Here is a 6,753-nt window from a genome sequence, read left to right as displayed (position 1 = left end):
GTTTACTATTGTAGAGATGGAGCATAAGTTCAAAACCACTATAATGGCTAAACTAAAAGGTATCATGCAAATGTATTCAGTTAGGTGTGGGAAGCTTAAAATCCTGTCTATTGATTACAAATTATTCACAGTCCCTACAAAAGAAAGACAGCATTCTGTTCTTACTATGACGATACTAATGTTTCCACTTACTATTGAAGGTTCTTCTGCACTCCCGAGCAACTCATCAGGATCAGCATTTTCTGGATCATATACCCACACACTGATAACCTAGAAAATAAAATTTGTTTGCAATTCTTTACATTTTATACAGATTTCATTTTTAATTGTGGCAAAACATAACCATAAACACATTTTTTATTTAAAAATTTTTGATTATCCCACTTTTAAAAATAAAAAGCAAAAGTGCTTTACATAGGTAAAGGATGTCAACTGAAGGACATATGAAGGAAGAATTAATACAATGCCTGTACACCCCTTAAGTATGTAATGTTGAAATGTCATATGAACGCTTACGGGTATTTTTTGAGACGGAGTTTTGCTCTTGTTGCTCAGGCTGGAGTGCAATGGCGGTATCTCGGCTCACTGCAACCTCTGCCTCCCAGTTCAGGTGATTCTCCTGCCTCAGCCTTCCTAGTAGCTGGGATTACAGGTGCCTGCTACCACGCCTGGCTAATTTTTTGTATTTTTAGTAGAGACAGAGTTTCACCATGTTGGCCAGACTGGTCTCAAACTCCTGACCTCAGGTGATCTACCTGCCTTGGCCTCCCAAATTTCTGGGATTATAGGCATGAGCTACCGTGCCTGGCCTATTTTTCTGTTTCTTTTCTTTTCTTTTTTTTGAGACAGAGTCTTGCTCTGTCGCCCAGGCTGGAGTGCAGTAGTGCAATCTCAGCTCACTGCAACCTCTGCCTCCTGGGTTCAAGCAATTCTCCTGCCTCAGCCTCCCGAGTAGCTGGGATTACAGGCACCCACCACCATGCCTGGCTAATTTTTGTATTTTTAGTTGAGACGGGGTTTCACCATGTTGGCCAAGCTGGTCTTGAACTCCTGACCTCAGGTGACTCGCCTGCCTCGGCCTCCCAAAGTGCTGGGATTACAGACGTGAGCCACCACGCCTAGCCTATCTTTCTTTATAGCCATAAATAGACACGGCAATCTCACCCCCACTCACATACTTTTTATAAAAATGAAATCACCCTATACATGTTATTTGTAACTTAACATTTGTGACTTGATGCAAGGCCAGTTCAATAGACACAGAACTGTTTTCTTATTTTTTCTTGGGCATTTATTCATATACTTAAAAATTATATTAAAAATACAGCAAAAGCTGACTCTCTCACCCTGTGCTCCATCACTCAATTCCCATCAATCCATCTGCACTCCATAGGTATTATTAGTAAGTTCTTGCTTAGATTCCTATAAAATGTTTGTGTATAACCAACAGATATATTATTTTCATCCCTTTTACAAAATGCTAGGATGCTAAACATATTTTTTCTGAATCTTTTGTTCATCATCTAAAGTTATTTTAGAGATCTTTACATATTTCACTGATTTTTCAGTTGGATATTATTCTAAGTTATGGAGGAACCACAATTTATTTAACCAGTAACCTACTGATAAACGTTGGTTTCTCCCTTGCCATTATAATCAATCAAGGCGACAATAAGCAACTTTGTACAACTTTGAGCATACTGTTAGGGCACATGCCTAAAAGCGTAATTGTTGAGTCATGGGGTAAATACATTGTAATTTTCATAGATACTGATAAATTGCTCTCCATAGCAGTTGTACCAATAGGGTCTCTCAGTAGTGATGTATGAGAGTTCTTCTTCCCTCATGTTCTTTCCCAACATCAGGTTTTGTCATATGTTCAATTATTGCCAGTCTGATGGGTGAAAAATGGTACTGTGGTATCATTGTTTAAAAAATTTTATTTATTTATTTATTTTTGAGATGGAGTTTTGCTCTGTTGCCCAGGCTGGAGTGCAATGGTGCAATCTCACCTCACTGCAACCTCCACCTCCCAGGTTCAAGCGATTTTCCAGCCTCAGCTTCCTGAGTAGCTGGGATTACAGGTGCCCACCACCATGCTTGGCTAATTTTTGAATTTTTAGTAGAGACGGGGTTTCACCATGTTGGTCAGGCTGGTTTCGAACTCCTGACCTCAGGTGATCTGCCTGCCTCGGCCTCCCAAAGTGCTGGGATTACAGGCACAAGCCACCACACCCAGCCTGGTACTGCAGTATAGTTTAAATCTGCACATCTCGTATTTTGAGAAAGTTTGAGCTTCTTTCCGTATGTTCAAGTTCCACTTGTATTTCATTTGCTCATTTTTTTTTTGTTGTTGTTGTTGTTGTTGGATTTTTTCTCTTTTAACGGTTTATTTGAATTTTTTTTTACATATTAAGAAGACATTGATTTGTTTACTTTAATCAGTTGTATTTTTCCACCTGTATTCCATTTTCTTTGGAGTTTATGATAATTTTTGGCCATGTTATCTGTCATTTACTTATCTTCTAGCTTTATGGAGTAAAAATTATCATATATTTTGGTTTGTCTTCTGCATTTTGTGATATAGTTAGAAAGGTCTCCAATTATCAGGTTGTAAGAGAATTCTTTCATGTTTTCTTTGTTACTGGATTTACTGTATTTACATATTCAATGTAAAATTATTTCGAATTTATTTTGGTGTACGATGTAAGGTATGACTCCAATCTTTGCTTTTTATTAAGTATGACTACTCAGTTATCCCAATATCATTTATTGACTAGTCCATCTTCTCCCCAGGGATTTGAGATGCTACTGTCATTGCTTAGTAAAGATCTAACTGTATTTTGGTTATTTCTGGATTCTTATGCTTTTCTATTCATCTTGACTGCCTTTTCAAGAGTTAGTATCTCACACGTTAAACATGAAGGCTTCACCATGTAGTTGAATGCCTGCCATGACCAGAACCCTATCCCTGTTCTTATTCAGTGTTTTTCTGAACACTGTTTGTTTTTCTTTAATCCACAGGAATTCTAGAAACATCTTGTCTAGTTCTGAAAAAGTATATTTTTTTCATTAAGATGGCATTGCATTGATAAATTCAGGAAAATTCATATCTTTATGTTGTAGAGCACATTTATTAAGGAAATAGTGTGCCTTTCCTTCAGGAGAGTTCTACAGTTTTGTCATATAGGTGTCACGCATATTATTAAGTAAAATTCCCATGTGAGACATTGACAAATGGAGAGAATTCTCTTTGCTTTGGTACTCTTTCAGATTCAAATCAGATACACCAGCTTACACATTAGTCAAAAGTTCAACTGGTTTCACCTCATCCCAGCCAAGTCTATCCATCCATCATTGGCCAGTTTGCTCTTCTGTCCTACCTCCAACCTTAGCAAGTGGTCCTAAGTATAAAAGCATCCTCTGGCTTTTGTTCACCTAGCAAGGACTCATTCTTCTGGAATGTAACACCTTTAGATTTCATTTTACTCACAGCGCTTTGAGTCTGAAGGATTTTAAAATTTTATCATGTGATGTCTTTTTAAAGCAGGAGTGAAGGTGTTTTGTGTCCTTTACTATTTTCCTGGAGGTCTTAATTATTTAGTTTAAACGATTGGTTTCTTTTTTGACCCATGGATACAGAAATGTTTAAATTCCCCCACATGGGGATTTTCTAGGTAATTTTGTTACTGATCCTTTTTTTTTGTTTTTGTTACTGATTTCACACGCCTGAATATAAATCAAAACCCAGCAAGGTCATGGAAATGGGTTTTGCAATCACTTCCGCCTGGGCTCTATGTGTTTGACTGCTTGCAAAGTTATATCTGTATTTATTTCTTGACTGTAGGTTCTTGAATCTCTTGGGCTGTTAAATTAGGACGTGCACCTGAAATCTGGGTAATCCCTTATCTGTTTACAGCCCCCAAAAGAGGTGTATCATTTCTTTGCAATTATCCTAAGACAGTCAGTAGAGCTTTACCAGTCTCCATTTTACAGACATTTATAAATTTTAAATATTTTATTATTATTATTATTATTATTATCATTATTATTATTAAGATGGAATCTTGCTCTGCCGCCAGGTGGGAGTGCAGTGGCGCGATCTCGGCTCACTGCAACCTCTGACTCCCTGGTTCAAGTGATTCTCCTGCCTCAGCCTCCTGAGTAGCTGGGACTACAGGCACGTGCCACCACGCCGAGATAATTTTTGTATTTTTAGTACAGACTGGGTTTCACCGTGTTGGCCAGGATGGTCTCGATCTCCTGACCTTGAGATCTGCCTGCCTCGGCCTCCCAAAGTCCTGGGATTACAGGTGTGAGCCACCGCTCCCAGCCAAGACATTTTCTAAACCCTAACTTCATATAGGGAGGTTAGTTTCAGCTCCCTTGACTCTCATAGGCCGAAACTTTCATTCCCAGTCCCATAAAATCATTAAAACATCACCCCTTTTCCACTACTTTTAATTATAAAATAAAACAAAAAGGAATAATATTCATTTGTATGTTTAGTTGTATGTTTTCTAGAAAGCTCACATTCTGTTCTAATTCAATCTTGAAACTCTGACTTTGAGTTCCTTAATTATTTCTGACCACCAGGAAATTCCTTTTCTTGCTTTTAAATTCCATATGCACACCTGCACCTGTATTAATGTAAAGGTCTGTGAGTGTGTGTGCTAGCAGTATACACACATATATTTTCTATAGGCATTTCTATGCGTTTTGAGTGAGAAGGAGGTTATTCTGCATTATTTGAGTCTGTAATATATACTCTACTTCTGTCAGTTCTCCTATATTTTCTATGTATCTTAAAATTCCTTAATTACCGATAATATTATTTCTTGCTTTTGAGCGTTGTTATAGTTGTAACCTCAAAAAATAATTCAGTAATATCAGTGGGATTTGGAGTAGGAGTAGTTATGGGCACTGAGCTCACTCAAAGATAAACACAGTTTATCTTGTTTTACTACTTCTTTTTTTCCAGTAAGTTGCTGCTTTTAGAGACTTATAATATCTCTACAGAGGTGTAATTTCCAAATATTATTTAACCTTATTTCAGTTTTCCACATTTTGAATATATCTTTCCATCATACTTCTAATCATCCTCTATTCCAGAATTTTGAAACTTTTTGATCTTAGGACCCCCTTCATACTTTGAAAAATTATTACGAATCCTACAAGGCTTTTGTTTTATGTGGTTTAGATCCACCAGTATTTACCATATAACAAATTAAATTTGAGAACATTTAAAGATAATTTAATTATTTTCAAAACTATGGTACATCTATTATATATTAACATTTTTATGAAAAATAACGATTTTTCAAAGGAAAAATATCAGTAAGAATGGATGCTTAATATTTTAAAAACCATCTTTAATATTTGTATTAATAAAAGACAGCTGGATAATCATCTCTGCTCCTTCAGGCAAGTTGTTGGTAAAAATTATCTTGGTAGAAGTAAAAGGGGGGAAAATCCATCCTTATGCAGACAGGTGGTTGGAAAAGGGTGAACCTCATGGACCTCCTGAATGGGTCTTATAGAAAGAGACACACCTTGAGTACCACTACTCTAAGCAAATATCATTGCAAAATTAGTTTGAAAAATTCCTCATCTGGTAAATATGGAAGATAAGAGAGAAACAATATAGTAGTGATATATGAAGGCTATACAACATTTAAAAAATATTTTACCTGGGTTAAGTTGTTAAAGAAATGTCTGCGTGGAAAAAGAGGAAACATATTTTAGTAAACAGCCCATTAAACGTTAGTTTGAATATTCTACATTCAAGATACATGTTTCTAAACCTTTGCATATTCTCTTTATATTTCATTATAGTACATAAAATTAAAGGCTAAATGTAAAAAACAAAAAATCACGTATGTCTATTTATTTATCAATACCGTTATTGATTCTCATTTGTCATCACAGAAGTCTGAGTGGCTTAAATCTGTATGCTTCCTTAACACTGCAAGTTCACAGAATCAAAACTTCATGATTAATCTTCTTTAAAATGTTGATACTGTCATTCTACATAAAAAACCCTACAGTCTTTATATGTTATAATTTATGTCAAACAGAAAATTGTCTTTTAGCATGACAAATCCTTCCCTCACCAGCCCTGAAAGGAGTAACAGGCCAGGCCTGGTGGCTCACACCTGTAATCCCAGCACTTTGGGAGCCCGGAGCGGGAGGACTGCTTGAGCCCAGGAGTTTGAGACCAGCTTGGGACATATAGTGACACCCTGTCTCTATTTTTAATTATAAAATAAAACAAAAAGCGACTAATAGTCACTTGTATGTTTAGTTGTATGTTTTCTAGAAGGTTTTTTTTCACTGTAAAGTTACCTGCATATTTTTAGCATATATCATCTCTGAAAGTCAGTGCCTCGTGACTATGTCCTTCCGTTTGCTGATTACTGCAGTGTCTAGTACATTATTATGCACAAAACAAAATGAAAATGCTTTGGGAATCAGTAAATGAGCATGCAGTGAGTTTCTGAGACTGTACAATGAATATTCTATTTCATGTGTTCAATCTGATACGTTAGAAAGCTGCTGAAAACAGCTACGGTAAATCTTAATAGGTAAACTGTGCCCAGAGTTCCACAAAGTCCAAGGTTGATGAAAAAGACCCCAGCTCCAGGGCTGATACCTTCTGCCTTGTGTTATGCTTACTTGTCACAGGCACAGGAAAGAAGAATTGAGTCACCGAGTGAGTTACCAGCGTCTCTGGAAGGAAAATTTGAAGGCAAA

General features: G+C 36.7%; 1 protein-coding gene across 1 annotated transcript in view; it reads right to left on the bottom strand.

Moving 5' to 3' along the window:
- LOC105540499 (chromosome unknown open reading frame, human C1orf101) overlaps positions 1-5,719 on the bottom strand; it is a 151,551-nt gene extending 145,832 nt beyond the window's left edge. Inside the window, exons 1-2 of the mRNA XM_011981173.1 lie at positions 5,691-5,719; positions 193-270 (exon numbers count right to left, since the gene is read on the bottom strand). The gene's annotated coding sequence lies outside the window, so the exon portion shown is untranslated. The remainder of the gene's footprint in view (positions 1-192; positions 271-5,690) is intronic.
- Between the last annotated feature and the right edge of the window lie 1,034 nt (positions 5,720-6,753).

Source organism: Mandrillus leucophaeus, unplaced genomic scaffold (genome assembly GCF_000951045.1).
Source record: "Mandrillus leucophaeus isolate KB7577 unplaced genomic scaffold, Mleu.le_1.0 Scaffold220, whole genome shotgun sequence".
NCBI classification, from domain to species: Eukaryota; Metazoa; Chordata; class Mammalia; order Primates; family Cercopithecidae; genus Mandrillus; species Mandrillus leucophaeus.
The sequence above is the reverse complement of the archived record's forward strand: the minus strand, read 5'-3'. Positions and strand labels throughout refer to the sequence as shown.